The 15,844-nt window shown below is 54.5% G+C and overlaps 1 protein-coding gene across 3 annotated transcripts in view; it reads left to right on the forward strand.

The window, feature by feature from the left end:
• The first annotated feature begins 746 nt into the window (after positions 1 to 746).
• The window catches only part of LOC143148315 (uncharacterized), a 66,243-nt gene continuing 51,145 nt past the window's right edge, over positions 747 to 15,844 (forward strand). The window contains exon 1 of one of the 3 annotated variants that reach the window (XM_076314551.1): positions 747 to 910. The gene's annotated coding sequence lies outside the window, so the exon portion shown is untranslated. Of the gene's footprint in view, positions 911 to 957; positions 1,469 to 15,844 lie in introns of those variants that run through there. The other 2 variants (XM_076314553.1, XM_076314554.1) reach the window with 2 other exon arrangements.

A 15,844-nucleotide genomic window follows, 5' to 3' on the forward strand; every position in this document is an offset into this window, starting at 1 on the left:
CATCGACGCAAACGCTCGCACGGAATTGAATTCTTATCGATTTGTTTAGCTCGATAAGAGAAAATTGCAAAAAGGGTAGGAAAGAAAGAGCGAGGAAGCGAGGGAGCGAGTACGCGCTCGCGGTTTCTTTCTTTCCCTCTCGGCTTGTCAGAGTAGGGTCAGTCCACTGGCAACCACCCACCCCTTTGCCTCGTCCCGTCGGTAGCGCAGCCGGTGGCAGCTGATCGCCGATTGGCCCCATCGACGTAACATCGACGAGCAGAATCCTCGATCTTAGGACATTTGTATACTCGTCTAAACGTCGGAAGAATCGTGCGCGGTTGGTTAATCGCGTAACGGTGGGATTGTCACCGACGCAAAGGCTCGCGTAAAATTGAATTCTTATCGATTTGCTTAGGTCGATGAAGAAAATAGCAAAAAGGGTAGGAAACAAAGAGCGAGGGAGCGAGGGAGCGAGGGAGCGAGTACAGGCGGGGTGGGACGAGACACGCTGGCGGTTTCTTTCTTTCCCCCTCGGCTAGTCAGCGAAAGGTGACTCTACCAGCAACCAGCCAGCCAATCCCCACCCTTTGCCTCGTCCCGTCGGTAGCGCAGCTGGTGTTAGGTTTCTCGATCGCTCCTTCGGGGGTTTCCGTAGTTCTCTGTCCGTGGTGCGCGTTCACTGGTGGTCGTAGTACGCCTGCGCTCAAATCCCCTGGCCGCATCTGGCATCTCCGATCGGGCATCAGTCGCTGCGCGGACGTTGAGCTCGGGATTTTAGTCGTTCTCGCGGTCGTTGAAACGTTCGTGTCTTGCCGCTGTATTTCGTTGCCGCGCTCGTTATTGCCCCCCTCTCTAGGATCCCGTCGTTCTACGACCAGGAAGGACGCGTTGGTTCAGTGAGTAACCGATTCTCGCGACGATTGCGGAGGTAAGTGGATCGACGCGCGAGGATCATCGGGATACGATGCTACCGCGCTCCTTTCGGCTTTCTCCCTCCCCGAGTACTCGATCGTTGCACCGCGACTCGAAAACAAGTACGACGGTACTCGGATCGCGACTTTGCGAACCGAGGTGTTAACGAGACGCCGCCGGGAGTCTCCAGCGCGTTCGGAGTTCGTGGAAGTTTTACGGGGATCGGAAAGCTGGATACCGTAAGTATGCCCGAGCGGTGATTAGTTTTGAAAAGGAGCCGGCTTTTCTCGGGATCGAGATTTCGGCGAATCGAAGCCTCCGAGGGTGGAAAACGGAAACAACGCGCGTACATTCTTCTCGAGACCGTTTGGTTCGTCCCCCGCCTCGAGGGAGTTTCGTCCGTCCGTTCGTTCGTTCGTTCGGAAGGGTCGCGCGGATCGAACTCGGGGACGCTAACCCTGCAGCGACGTCGAACGAGAAGAGCAGTCGATCGAACGAAATTAATGGCTTCGCTGAGTCGATGGCCCGGAGATCCTTGCCGGGAAATTGGACCAAGGGGAAGGAAGTATCGACGGTAAGATGGTGCGCCGTCGTCTCGATCACAGTTTCTCGGCAAGTTCGGGAACGGCCGCCTCGAGACTACGTTTTCGTTTATCGGTTTCGTCTCGTCTCTTCTTGCGCAACCGCTGCACCGTGCACGGCTCCATTCGTCTCGAAAACCTCTGGATTTCCACGATTGCCTCGTCTATAGAACGGTTGGAAGTTGAACGGTTCGGCCGTGTATTCGATCAACATTTTTCGTAACATTTCGACGATTCCCAATCGCATCGAACGCGTTCAATTTCGCGATATTCGATTTCGATGCGTGTCTCGAACGATCGGTTTCGAAGCGCAAACGTACTTCAACGATCCCGAGTACACCTCATCGACGTTTCGATTCTCGTTGGTCTCGCGTGTCTCGATGAACGTGTCCGAAAGTCTTCGTACCTCGCGTCTCGTAGCGCGGTCGGTCGAGCGTTTCGTCACCATCGCGGGGAAGGGAGGTTGTTGTTTCTTCTCGGTCCGTAGTATCCGCGTAAGTACGCGTTCGAAGATTACCGGTAGGAGCGACCCGCTGATCGGATCGGGACCCTCTCCCGTACGGGCGTCGAAAATCCTAGCGATTCCTCCGAGCGATAGTTCCCCGATTGTTCAATTTGAATCGCAACGCACACCGCGTAACCGTGGAAACCTCGTTACGCGCGCGTCCGAGCGTACTCGATATTTTTACCGCGAAGAGTTTCGATCGAACGTAGGTACCATCGTGGCGTGCTCAACGGAACTCGTCTCGCGGAACGATCGAAGCTGCAACGACGACCGTTTGGAAAAATCGTTTTCATCTTTTACAGTTTCGACGGGAACTCTCCCTCCAAACGACGCGAAAGGGTTTCCGATTGGGTTTACAACGAGCGAAGCCTCTCGGTCGATTGAAACGAAAAAGTTGGCCCGAGGAGAACGCGTCCGTTTCCCCGTTTCTTTCGCCAATTCGAACAATCGAGAATCGAACGAACAGTCCCGAGTTTGTTCGGCGTCTGCGAAGTTTCGGCGTCTCGGAAGTTGAAAAAACGGGGTGACCTCCGGGCAAAGATAAATAAAGAAGAACGACGACGACGACGACGGTATTTATCGAAACGGATGTCGCGATAAATAGGGGTGCAAACCTAGGTATATATATATATATATATATATATATATATATATATATATATATATATAATAGGTAAACAGGCGGGCAACGCTGGGGGATTTTGAGAATCGAGGCGCGTCGAAGTAGCTCGTTACCGTACCGATTCAACTCGGTGGAAAGTTGCGTTTAACGTAAATACCGTCGGGTGTTTATCGGTCCGTATATTTTTACGATAGGTTTTAGTCGCGTTTAAGCGGTTCACCGATTACGCGCGACGCGCGGAAACAAAACGAAAGAGAAATCGAAAAAAGTACGAAAAGGATCACACGGCGCGTCGTCTGCGTCGTCTCGGGTTCGTAATAGCGGCGGCGGTGCTCGTTCGTCGAGTCGTTCGAGCTCGTTCGAGCTCGTTCGAGCTCGTTCGGTCGGGCGTGTTTTCCGGGGTACAGAGGACGATTCTAGACATCGAATCGGCTCGCAACTCTTCCGCGTAACGCGGAGGAAATTGCTAAATGGAAAGGTTCGCGTTCGCGTTCGCGTACGCGTTGCATCGGTACCGATCGATTCTTCTCGTCGTTTCGCGATCGAAAAACGAATTTCGATATCTCGCCGAGTGTTCGCTTTTGTAAACTCGTCGTCTCGATGCTTTCGTACGCGAACCGACGAGAAGAATCGGCTTATATAAAACGATACGAGTGGGTACGCGGTCTCTGTTGAACGAACGAGACAGACATTTTCCAAAGAAAACGAGTTCACGGTAAAGTAGACTTTGCTAAATCGCGCGACCTTTGTCTCTGTAAATGTTATCCTCGTCCGCGTCCACGTTCGCGTTCGCGCACAAAAGAGCTACGGGACGGCTCGATCTCTCGTACCGTTTTGCATCGTATTTGTACACCAAAGGTGTACATCGCGCGGTCGTTGCGTTTGGATATTATTTCACCGAAACGGCATTGTTCCCTTTCGATTCTCGGCGCTCGAAAGGGGGAAAACGTTCGAGCGTAATTACCGAGATCGCGGCACACGGTGCTTCGTTTATCGACTTTCATCGATTCGCTTTCGTTTCGTTGAACGAACGAAAACGAATATTCGATACTCGTTACGAAACGAGAAAATTGCGTAGCGTTTTGCGCATCGAACGTTCGAAGCCGATAAATAGTTTCGCGCGAACGACGATTTCGAACGAGGAATCGTTTCGCACGGATCGAAACGCCAGGTCGTCGGGTTCGTTTTCGCGCGAAACTCTTCGAGCTCGTCCGCGATCCGTGCGAGCTGTTCCTCGCGCGAAATTTAAACGTTTAACGTTCCACCGGACCCGTTATTCGATCCGTCGCGATCGATCACCGTAGACATCCAGCGCTACGATTATTCCATTAACCGGCGAATCAGGCGGGCAGGGATCCGGTAGACTCCTCCAACCGAGTACATTACGGGCTGTGGGGTTTTACGCGCGATACATCGAGTACGCTATTTACGCGACAAGGATAAGGTAAACGCGACCTATCGCGTACCTATCGCGTACCTATTCGCGATCGAACGAGACGAAACGAATCGCGGTTCGAGCGCGATATTCGAGGGATAAACCCGTCGTTCCCTCGAAAGGCCTTTCGGACGTAACGAGCAAGTTATCGCGCAGCGACCACGTAACGGGTACTCTTGCACGCACCGACGAATAGATCGCAACGAACGATATCGGAGACGATGGAAAATGGAACGTCGAAGGTTCTTCTCGGCTCCTGTCGTCGCTGTACGCGACTCCGGGGAGTTTACCATCGAGTCGACGAACGCGTTTCGAGATCGAACAAACGACGAAACATCTTACTCGTTGCGCCCTTTGTCCATTCAGGGAGAAAGAAACCCACCGCCTCGGTGTAAATATCAATCGTCGAACGACACTCGTCGCCGAATCGTGACTCCGGCGCGGCCGACCGAGCCAACGCTCGTTTCTTTCGCACGTAAATGCACCAAGGCGCGTATACTATAAATCGCGTCGTTAAACGCGCGCCGAGATTACCTCCGTAGGAGCGAGCGAGCTCTTCGAACGAAGGAAGGAAGAATTCTTTCCGAGACGGTCTTTGTCGGTCTCGCGATTGCCCGTTGCGTTTTATATATGTATTTCGGTCGATGAACGAAAAGTCGGTTCCGAGGGTTGCTCCGTGTATACGTGCCGCGTATAAGTTAGCAGGCGTATCGTTGGTAGTTAGAAACTCTCGTCTCGTTGTAAACTTTATTTCCGCAAACAGCCTTTCCACAGTTTTCAAAGTACGAGCAAATAACGACGTTAAGCGTAAACGGAGCCCCTGAGGTTTCTCGTTTCGAAAGCGCGTCCGTTTATCCCGTTTATCCCGTTTAATTCGAGGCACTCGCGACCTCGCGTTTATCTTACGAGGATGTTGTTCGATTCGGAGGAGACGGGCGGACGGACCTTTTCGAAAGTTGGCCCGAGAAAGGAAAGATGCGTTGCGATCCGAGCCATCGAAGAACGGTTTTTCGCGTTTCGCCGGAACCCGGGAACACGAAGACCGGTAACCTCTGGGAGACGTCGTTGCTCCGTTCCGGTCGGTTCGACGATCGTTTCCCTTAGCTCGGAATTGTTCGTTTCGGTCTACCGGTCGACGCTCCGTGCACGATTAATCGCGCGGTAGGTAAAAAAGAGGTCAGAAAATTGGCCGGAAGAGCGTCCGTGGGGGCGATGTCGGCGATGTCGGCGATGTCGGCGATGTCGGCGATGGCGGCGATGGCGGCGATGGCGGCGGCAGGTGACGGTAACGCAGTTTGTTTCCTGTATCGAACAATCGAAGCGAGGCGCAACGCGCGTGACGATTCTACAAAGGTAGATGCAATTTGATCCATTGTGCGAGTCGCGCACGGCTACGAACGCACACCGTATATTTAACACTCGCGCAGGATGCAACGCCGCGCGGTTTCGTTTCCTCTCTTCGGGAGAGGATACTATACTCCCGATGCGTACCGTCGACGAAATCATCGTCGAACCGTTTTTTTTTTGTCCGGCGTTTGGTTCGTCGTAGTCGCTCGGTCGACTCGAACCCTCGAACGCAGCTTCGGCTGTCTCTGCGCATTCGGTGCAACGTCCTTTCTCCCGACACGCGCGGACCACCGTTTCCGAGCTCGATCCGCTTCTTCTTCCTACTCGGCGATGGTTGACGGTGGTAGGGGCGGACGACTCTCTTCCCCGGGAAGTACGCTCTCGGTTCATCGGGCGGTTCGCGCGCGTTCGGGATGAAAGGTTTCTTCGTTGAGTCGGTCCGGAGGCTCGGTCGAGGGCCGTAACCTTCGCGTAGTTCGAAAGGCTCCGTGACCGTGAAAGAGCTCGCGTCGTCGGTCGTTGAACGCGCTCCGAAACCAAAAGCGGTGAAAATCGTTTTTCGAACGGTTCGAGCGATCCGCCGGTAGGAGACCGTCCCCTCGAGAGGAGGCGCGACCTTCTCGAGCTACGCGAGCGTAGAAATGCAACGGGATTTCCGCGTAACGAGGTATCAAAAGGTATCCGTGGGAACGACGATGCATCCCGCGAAAGGGACTCGACGGGACGTACTCGCGCGAAGCCGAGTTTCGCGAAATAATGGAAAAGCGAGACTCGGAACGGAGATACCCCTTTCGACGACTCGATTCCCCGAAAATTAAACGGAGCGAGGGAGCACCGAGCGATATCGCGGCAACGCCCGCGAACCAGGAACGCGGAATCTCATCGATTTCCGTCCGTTGCTTTTTCCCGCGTAAATATCGAGCCGCGCTCGTCCCTTATTGCATTCCGAGCTGCACGAACTCGCTACGGGCCAAATAACGCGACGAACGGCCACCTCCTCTTTCTCCGCGGAGCGGTCGAACGTTATCGCGCTCTCGCGACATCGGCGAATCCGTCTTTCGGCTCGCATCTCCGCGAGCGAGTCGTAAACGTTGGAACGATCTTCGAAAGTCAGTCACCGGACGCGAAACATTGCGCAGCAACGGAAACGAATCGGAGCGATCTCTCGTAAATATTCGGCTGGATCCGTTCCAATGGACGTTTCAGCGACGTTCGGCGCGTCTTTCTACCGATTTTTCGATCTCGCGCCTCGATTCTCGACGACGAATCTCGGTCCCGGGCAAAGAGAGACCAGGGGAGCTACGGCTGGCCGGGCCGGATCCCGGCGAAACGAGAAATTTCAGAATCGGACCTTCACCCCGTGTTTCCTCGCCAGAAGTCTCGAAAATTAAATCCACGCCGAGAGGGAAGAAACGGAATCGTCGTCGTTGGGCGCGATACCGGTTTAAAAAGTGTTTCCCCCGTCGTTTCCCGTCGTTTCCCGTCGTTTCCCGTCGTTTCCCGTCGTTTTCCGGCAGACCGTTGTTTCCAAGAGTACACAAACGCGGCTGCTCCATTTTCTACCCGCTTTTCCGAACGTAACGACGAAATCGACACCGAAGCCGAAACGTTCCCGAACCCGATTCTCGTTTCGTCGTTAAAAGAGTACGCAGCCGAGTTTCGGGTAATTTTATCGCCGAGTGTGCCAACCATAGTCGAGCGCGAATAAAAGTCAACCGCTTTGTCGGTGTAATTAAAGTCGCGCTCGTTCCCGCGTATACGTGTGCGCGTATATTCGAGGAATCGATCCAATGTTTAAGAGGTGCCTGCTGCCAGGACTCCGGCGAAACTTTAAGCTCTACTTATACCGTCAATCACCCAATCGAGCGCCAGGATTCCAAAGTTAAATCCTACTTAAGTTTTAAGTAAGAAGGCTCGACAACGGCTTCTCGCGAGAGAATATACGCGCGAATTTCGAGCAGCGAGCCGATAATCGGGCTACGAAAATGCCATTCTTCCTCTACCTCTACTTCTTCTTCTTCTTCTTCTTCTTCTTCTTCTTCTTCTTCTTCTTCTTCTTTGGGGATTTTCGTAACCTTTCTTCGCTTCTCGAACGATCCTCCGAATTTTCCGCATCGCCGAAGAACGCATCGAGTCTACCGTTTCTTCGAGATCCTTGGAGGGAAGGAACGACGAGACCGTTTCGATCGTTCCGATCGTTCGAGCTGGCGGCGTTCGAATCGAGGTTTCCTGGAAGAAATCGGGACATTACGGGGAGAGTTGGTCTTCGGCGGTCGAGACGGACGGATCGTGAAAGATAAATTTTGCGCGCTCCTCTTTCTTAGGTAGTCGTCCCTGGGTTTAATTCCATCGAATACCGTTCGGAAGGAGGTCGGTCGGTGAAATATCGGGCACGGTCGGTCGAGCTCGGTCCAAGACCGTTTTCGACGAATCGCATTTTTAACGACACGTTGCAACGCGACGGATATCCCCGATATTCGACGTTCGTTCGTTCCGCGAAGAAGGAGAATCGGAATCGAAGGAGACGAATGTCGTGGCATCCGGAAACGGGTCGACGTCGGTTCCTCGTTGAATCGTTCCCGTTTATCGCCGGCGAGGGTGGCTCTCTCTCTCCCCCCCCCCCCCCGTTCGATCGGGGATCTCGTATCGTTCGATTTACGTAGGAACGCGCGTTGCCGTCGTCGTCCGACGCACCTCGATCGCGACGCCCCTTGTGCGCCGAACTGTCACCGATAATGGCCAACCGTAACGGGGAAAGCACCGTGCGATGCATTATCGTTCGTCTCTCCTGGCATGCGGTAGGGCTCGAGAGCCTCGAGGAACAGCGTCGAAATTCTCGAGCGTTCGTAGTTTACGCGAAAACCTTAAGAAGGTTTACGATTACCTTCTCGGAGGGGTGCCTTTTCGTCGTGCCGCGCCACGCCGCGTGCTCCGCTCGTAATTCTTTCGTCGGAATTAAGAGTACGCTTATCGCGAATCGTCACTCGTCGCGTCGCGCCTCGAAACGCGTAATTTCGATGGAACGAGGGAGACTTTTCTCGAAAAGAGAAACCTTCGATATCGGGCAATCTAACGACGAGTAACGATATCCGAGAAGAGCTTTCGTTTTCGATCCAATCGTCGCGAACAGCGACGCCGTCTCTTCGACGTTCGCGCGTTCGAGCATGCGCGGACGCGCGCGATTTTTCCTTGCCACGGTGTGAAAATAATTAACGAAAATTAGCAACCCCCGACGAAGGCCTAACGGGCGATAAATACGAGAACGGTTCGGGGTGTACGGGTAACCGATATTGCCAGTGCCAGGAGAATTCACGAGCGCGTCCATTGCTCTCGGTTCGAAGGTACGAATTTATCAGTTTCGAGCGAGAGAGGACAATCCGGAACGGTACCTCGCGGAGGCGCGTTCCGTTTCGCGAACGATAATTTAAAAGAAGAAGCAACGAAAAGAGTAACGACGACTACACGATCCACGTACGGACGGAAGAAGCGCGTCCGGAAAAGGTACAATAATTTCTTCCAAGTTAAATTCCATCGAGACCGAGAACGCACTTTTTCCAACACGGTCGTCCAAGTTGCTCTCCTTTGAGAATCTCCCTCGTTCGGGGTTCGGTTCTCGAAAGCAGCAGCAGCAGCAGCAGAACCAGCAGCGGTAGTAGTTTCTCGTCGCGTTATTCCGTTCGATTTTTCGGAATTTCGAAAACGAGATTACGTTTACAATACGGATCGCGCGATCGGCTTACCGTCCGTTTTACGAGGAACGAAGGGGAACGGTGGTCGCGTTCCGTGCGAAGAGGCGCCTCGTCGAAGCGCGCGGTTCGCGTTTCGCGTTTCGCGTTTCGCGTTTCTCGAGAACGGATCGAGGCTCGGGAACCGGGGAAACTGCGTCTCCGCGGCGAAAACGGCACTTTCTTTGAGGAGATTTCGGTTCGAAGCAACGTCCGTGTCCATCGCCGGTACCGTGAACTGCTTTGCAATTTAGAGGAGGTTCGAGCGCAGTGATTTTCATACGGCCGTCTCCGGTAATTCGAGGAAAAGCTCGGAGATACGGCCGGCGCTCAAAGGCCGTGCTTCGCTCGGAGACCGGAGCGGAAGATTCGGAAATCCATGCGCGGTCGTGGCGGTTGAAGACGGCTCCTCGAACACGGAATATGCATATGCAAATTATTTTTCGTCCGCGATCCGCGCGAGTCGATCCACCGCTCGAGCGTTTTCGCTGGAATTGCGTCTTCGGCTCCCCCTCGTTCTCGGGCGCCGTTCTTTTCGACGCCGCTCCTTCATCGGAGCAAGAAAATCGTTGCTCGGAAGTAAGAACAAGAAGATCGGCGCTCGAAGAAATTTTCGGAACGTATCGCGGGAGCATCGATTATTTCGTTCCGACGCGCAGCAATGTACCGTCTGTCTCGCGTCACCGGATACGAGTACCCGGTTGAAAATTATTCTCGCGCGAAGCTTTCTTATTTCTCGTCGTTTGTTTCGTCGAAGGAAGGGAGAGGGTGGCCGACGTCGCGTCGCGTCGCGTCGTTCCGGGAAACGCGATTCACTCCGCCACGGCTGGAAGATGAAATTAAATAGGCCCTCCGAGAAGCGCGTCGTTCTTCGCCGTGGAAAAAGCGATTTTCAGAAAATTATACCTTTACCCGCTTCTGCTCGCGCCTTGAACCCGCAATGTACCTTAAACGTTTTTCCGTTAATAATATTTAAAGCGGTAAACGTCGGGATTAAACGTTTCGTTTCGTAAATAGCTGACGGAAATAGGAGCAAGTGGCTCGAGAATCCTGAAATTAATAGTCGCGCTAACGGGGATCCCGGTCGCTTCTCGAAAATACGATATCGGATTTTCTCTCGCGGAATAAGCATTCGCGAGTAGGTACGTTTCCCCGTCGATGCGCGACGAGACCCGACGACCGAGCTTGCTCCCGAATTTTCCTTTATTTATCGTTCCGAACGTTTTCTCCCGTTACGCCGCCGGAAGCGATCCTCTTTTCTCGTCGGTGTTCTCCGCGCGAGGACGGAGGGTCGCGAGGGTAAATTGCGGCGGAGCCTAAAACCTCCGGGCTACCTCCGAGGGCGTCCGAGGGCCTCCGATAACACTCTCGGTGGCGCGGCACGGCGCGGCACGGCGCGGCACGGCGCGGCGCGCTACCGACCCCTTTCTCGACCTCCACCGACTCTTCCGGTTCACGGGTCGAGTCGAAATCGTCGAGTCGAGAACGCTCGAATCTCGTTGTTGCGTCGACGACCGCTCCGAGCGTTGATCTCGTTCTCGAGACGGTGAAAGGTCGCGTCGGAACGCTTCGGCTCGAAGGAAAAACCTCCGAACCTTTCGTCTTCGTTCCTTCGAAACATCCGAAACTAATTCCATCGATCGGCGCGTCGAGGAGACCGAACGTCGAACCACCGGCGCCTAGCCGTAGCGTTTGTTCTTCGTAAAGCCGATGATCGGTCACCGTCCGAATCGACGCGGGCGAAAAGTCGACGCGGCATTGGCATCGTTCGATCGGTAATTTGGAAAAACCGACACGCGGTACGGTGTATTTTTCGAACGGCCTCCTCGACTCGAGTCGACGCAAGCGCAAAGGCGAGTCGGATTTTCCGCGAAAACGTCCACCCGTTGATAACGATAACGCGAACCCCGAAGCCGCAACGGACGAACGACATTTGTCCCGTTTAACGATCGCCGACTCGAATTCCATCAATTTTCCAGCGACACGCTCGGTGCGTCTTTATCCGTTTCGAGCGCAACCGATAAGTCCATCGTATCGGTGGTCCGTGTAAAATACACCCGAGTCGATACCAACGAGACGGGATTACGCATCGGCGAGGTTGTTCGTTCCGTTCCGGTTATTTTCCAGCTTTTGCGCCCGGAGGATCCCGGTACGCGGGTTTCCGGCCCGTCGATACGCGAAAAGCTTCGTTTCGATACGGTAAACGAAACGGAAGTTTACGCCAAAAGTCGATAGACACTTGGGGCATTTTTCTTCTCTTTTGCCCGCAAAGAGCGTTCATCGATCGTCGTTGCTCGAAAAGCGACGCTTCGAGTTACACGAGTTATCGCGATATTTGTTCTCGGCCGATGGGAGAAATTTACGAGGGCATCGACGAATATTAACCGTCGGTCCGGTTATCTCTGTTTTATCGTTGCGTTCCGCGGATCCCGTTAATTGCCCCATTTTTCCCCGCTATTTCAGCCGCACCGTGGAACCGTTAATTACTCGCGCGCGAACGCATTCGATCGTTAATTCGAACAAAAGTGCGACCGTTCGAGGTTCGCGCCGCTCGTCGCGCGTTAAGCGTTAAGCGGGCAAAGACGCGGGCGGGACCGACGATCGCGCGACATCGAAAGAGATTGTTTTTCTCGTAATTGGTTCGACCGTGGATATTCGTTCGAAGGGAAAAACGAACGGAACGAGTATCGCGTAGTCCGCGACACGCGTTTCGACTTTTCCTCGTTCGTTCGGGTGTCGCGATACGCATCGGTAACGGACAAGGGAGACGGGTCCGTCGCGGTGGAGGTAATTAGCACCGAATTCGAGATAATTGCGAGGTAAAATCCAATCGCGGGGAATCGTCGAAGGTTCGAGGAGCGATCCGATCGGTCGATGGCCCGTTATCGAGAAAATGTTTCGCGCGCGATCGGGCCGAGCGATTCGTCCGAGTTCGATTTGCGGCCAGTTCGGAGCATCGTCGGCGACGATTACGGTTCCAGGGGGCGGCGAGATAGGGAAACCGAAGAACGCGAACGTTCGAAGACCCGGAAAATCGGTGAAGCGCGGACGAGCGTCGCGAAATTGCGACCGATCGAGGATCAAAAGCGACTCGGAAGGAATTTCGTGGCGCTCGAGGCGGCCGGGATCGATGCTCGGCCGAATGCCCTTCGAATTCTGTTTAAATTGCGGCAAAGCCCGCGACGGGTAATGATCGTTCGATCGGATTCCCGATAAACCGGTGCGGGGAGATCGCGAAATTGACGCGAATACGGAAGAAGATCGAAACATCTCCGGGCACGATGCGATCGTGGATTCCGTTCGGTGTACCGGCCGGCATACTTCGAAGCGTCGAACGCCCCCGAGATAACGGGAAATGGAGAGCCGAAGCGAACCGACCGCTCGAATATCCGATAGACGAGCGGAACTGACGGCGTTTATCGATTCGGGATATTCCGCGTTCGTTGTTGGTCCAAGATGGATCGGTTTCCGAGTCGAAACCTCGACTCGTCCTCGCCTGTGTCGGGCCGGAAGACGATCGTTCGCGAACGCGCGCGACCGGCTTCGTTCCGCGCTGTTCAATCGTCTCGGTCGATTCGGTCTCTTTGCCGCTTCGATATCGCGGTACGATCGAGTTCCCCTCAAGGTTGTCGTTCGCGGTTCGGAGACCCACCCGTCGAGCTCGCTTTTCCTTTCGAGCGAGAACACCGCGATAAACGCAACGATCGAAAATAATCGGAAAGGCGGGCTTCGCGACGATAACGAGAAACGAGTCGAGCGCAACGACCAACGGGACGAGTTCGCGAGTACAGGGTCGGGAGCACGAGCCAAACTGCCGTCCGCGCGCGCGTCTCGCTATCCGAAGCAACTTTCCGCTTTTATCGCGAGCAACGCCACCGGAGTTCCGTCCGTGCAGCGTTACCGGATTTCCACGACGCCTTTCCCTCTCGTTCGCTCCTCCTGGCTCTTTCGCGAATCGACCATCGCCGTTTCCATTACCTTTGCCGCGAATCCTGCGACTCTCGATGTTCGCGGTGAAATCTCGAGTCACGAATTCGGTGGTACGCGCGGGACGTTAAAACCGATCGGTAAATTACGGTCCGCGGAAACGCGAATATTTAGCGAGAACGCGTAGGTGACAACGCGACGAGGAACGGGGGCATTGTTCGCGCCGTCGAGGTTTCCCGCGGATCGTTCGTTATCGGTTTCGAAGTTTCGATCGAAAACGCTGAACGAGAGAACGCCGCGGAGCTTCGAACAGTTGCCAACTACTCGAGGCTCGGTTTCGTCGAAATATTGCGAATAAAGCGACGAAACGGGGAATTATCGATCGAAACGCGCGCCGAGCCGAGCCGAGCCGAGCCGAGCCGAGCCGAACCGAACCGAACCGAACCGAACCGGAAGGACGATATTGGCCGACTTTGAATTTCGTTGGAACGTCGTGCGCGGTTGCTTTTCCGAAACAATTATCGGGAAAAAGTTGCGCGCTTCGGGATTACCTTTGCGTCGATTTTTTAACAAATTGGCCGGTTAACGAGCAAAGCTTTCTCGTTCGAGGAAGACGGCTTCGAAACGCTCCTCTTTGATCTCGTTCGTCGAAGCAACCACGGCCAGCGAGAACCGAATACGTATTTTTCTCGAATACGTTTGCGAGTTAAAATTCCCCCGCGAGGTATTTCGCGGAACGAAAGCGGACGAGCGAGGCGCGATGTACGCGTATTCTTTCTCCGGTAGAGGTCTCGAGGGATTTCTCGGCGGTTAAACGCGTGGTAAAAATCGGGACCGACGCGACGGCTGGCCGAAGAGGAGACGAAGAGACGAATCGAGGGTATCTTCCGGGGCGATCGTTCACCGGCCGGCAGGAATTCTCGCGAAAAGGACGCGGCGGGGAAAGTACGGTCGGAGAGAGCTTTCGAGAGAGTTATTTCGGCGTGGCTCTTTCGGTGTCCGGACGTCATTGTCGAGATAAGCCGGCAACGATAGCCCGGCTATGCAGTCGCAAATGCAGGAAAAACGGCCGTAGTCGGTCGGCTGGCTCCCGAGGGACTCCGCGGAAGGGACACGGTCTCTCTTGGTGCTCGTTCGCTCGCGCTTCCATCGCGAGAGAACCTCGGTCCGGTCTCCCCTGCGAGCTCCCTGCTCCCCTTCGAGACTTCCAGCCATCGGCGTCGGATTTCGCGTTATTCGTAGCGATGCCCGTTCGATGCCCCCGGTTCGAAACCACTTCTGCCGCTCGAGTTTTCTCGAGCTATTTACTCGCGCGAATCCTCCGATCCGTAGCTCGAATATCGTTCGAGCCGAGTGCGCTCCAAGATCGCGAAAACACCTTGGCCGCGGTCTTTACGGAGACTCGAAACTTTTCCACGGGGCGAGAAATCGCTTCCGAGAAAAGTTTGCTTACCGCGAGCGAACAAAAGGATCGCGGAACTTGGATGCGTTGCCGTTCCTCGCGAGACGGCCAGATTCGGCTCGCTCCGTTTCTTCGACCGCGGCCGATTTTACAAATACCATTTTCCAAATATCGCTCGAGACAACGTTTCCCGATTTTTCGAATCGGGAACCGGCGCAAAGGATTCTCGAAATCGGAGAGTTCGCGTCTTTCCACGGGGAATTTGTCCCTCGGGTTTCGCGGACGAACGCAAAAATCGCTGAACGCGAAAGAAACGCGCGCGTTATCCTGCCATTTTCGCGACCGTTGAACCTTCGAACCGCATCGCGCGCCGAACAAAATCCACCAGCGGAGATCGGGCGTCGGGCGTCGGGATTTCCCGGGCAACCGAGATAGCCGGTGAAATGGTTTTTTTCACGGCTAGAGAGATCCGTCATTGTTGGCGGACGCGTTCTCGTTTCGGAAAAAGAAGCCGCTCGAACGGAACATTTATCTACGAATCCGATGTAGCAGGTGGTTTCGCGATTAACCGAATCATCGAGCGAGTCGACCGTCCACGTCCTTCGATTCGAAATTCTCTCGGTCGCGCCGAGGGACAAAGCGGTCGAAAACGGTCACCGGCGACGTTCGACGCGTTCCGTGTATCGAAAAGAACTCGCTCGTTGATTCCGGTACGCTGGTCGATCGCGTTGTTCTCGAACGCGAGGCTCTTCTCGCGATTCGGCGAACTTTCGATCGGGATTGGCGCGGTTCGATTCCTCGGTTTCGTTTGTAATTACCGGCGAACCGTTCGTCGCCACGAAATTGCGTAAAATTGAATTCGATCGCGTTTCCGCGCGTTCGCGGGATCGCGTCGGTTCGTTTCACGGGTCCAATTTAGCGGAGCGTTTCGCTCCGAACTACAAAGTCCGAACTCCCAACTCCCAACTCCGAACTCCGAACTCCGAACCGGAGGGAAATCGGGATTGTGCCAGGTAAGCGAGCACGCGCACGCGGATGCGCACGCGTAGGTCTTCCGACTCGTTTCCGGGAGACGCGAGTCGCGGAATCGAGCCGACGATCCGCCGAAACGAGAACGCGCCTCCCGGTTTTTTTCTCGGGAAAACTCGGGAAACGATCGAAAATCGCGTCTCGAACGAAACGCAAGAACGTTTCGTAGCAACAGTATTTACCGTTTGCGGTCCGGGAAGGGATCACCGCGAGCGAATGGATCTTCGAGGGCCGGTTCTTCTCTCGGCCCATCGAGAATCGTCGTTTCTCCGGGATTTCGCGCGATTCGCGAGAAAATCGATCCGGGCCGAGTACCGGTCGAGAACGCCGACGTAAAATTTAACGAGCAACGGCTCCTCGCGATAAATCGTCCGTAA

Source organism: Ptiloglossa arizonensis, chromosome 6 (assembly GCF_051014685.1).
Source record: "Ptiloglossa arizonensis isolate GNS036 chromosome 6, iyPtiAriz1_principal, whole genome shotgun sequence".
In the NCBI taxonomy this organism is placed as follows: Eukaryota; Metazoa; Arthropoda; class Insecta; order Hymenoptera; family Colletidae; genus Ptiloglossa; species Ptiloglossa arizonensis.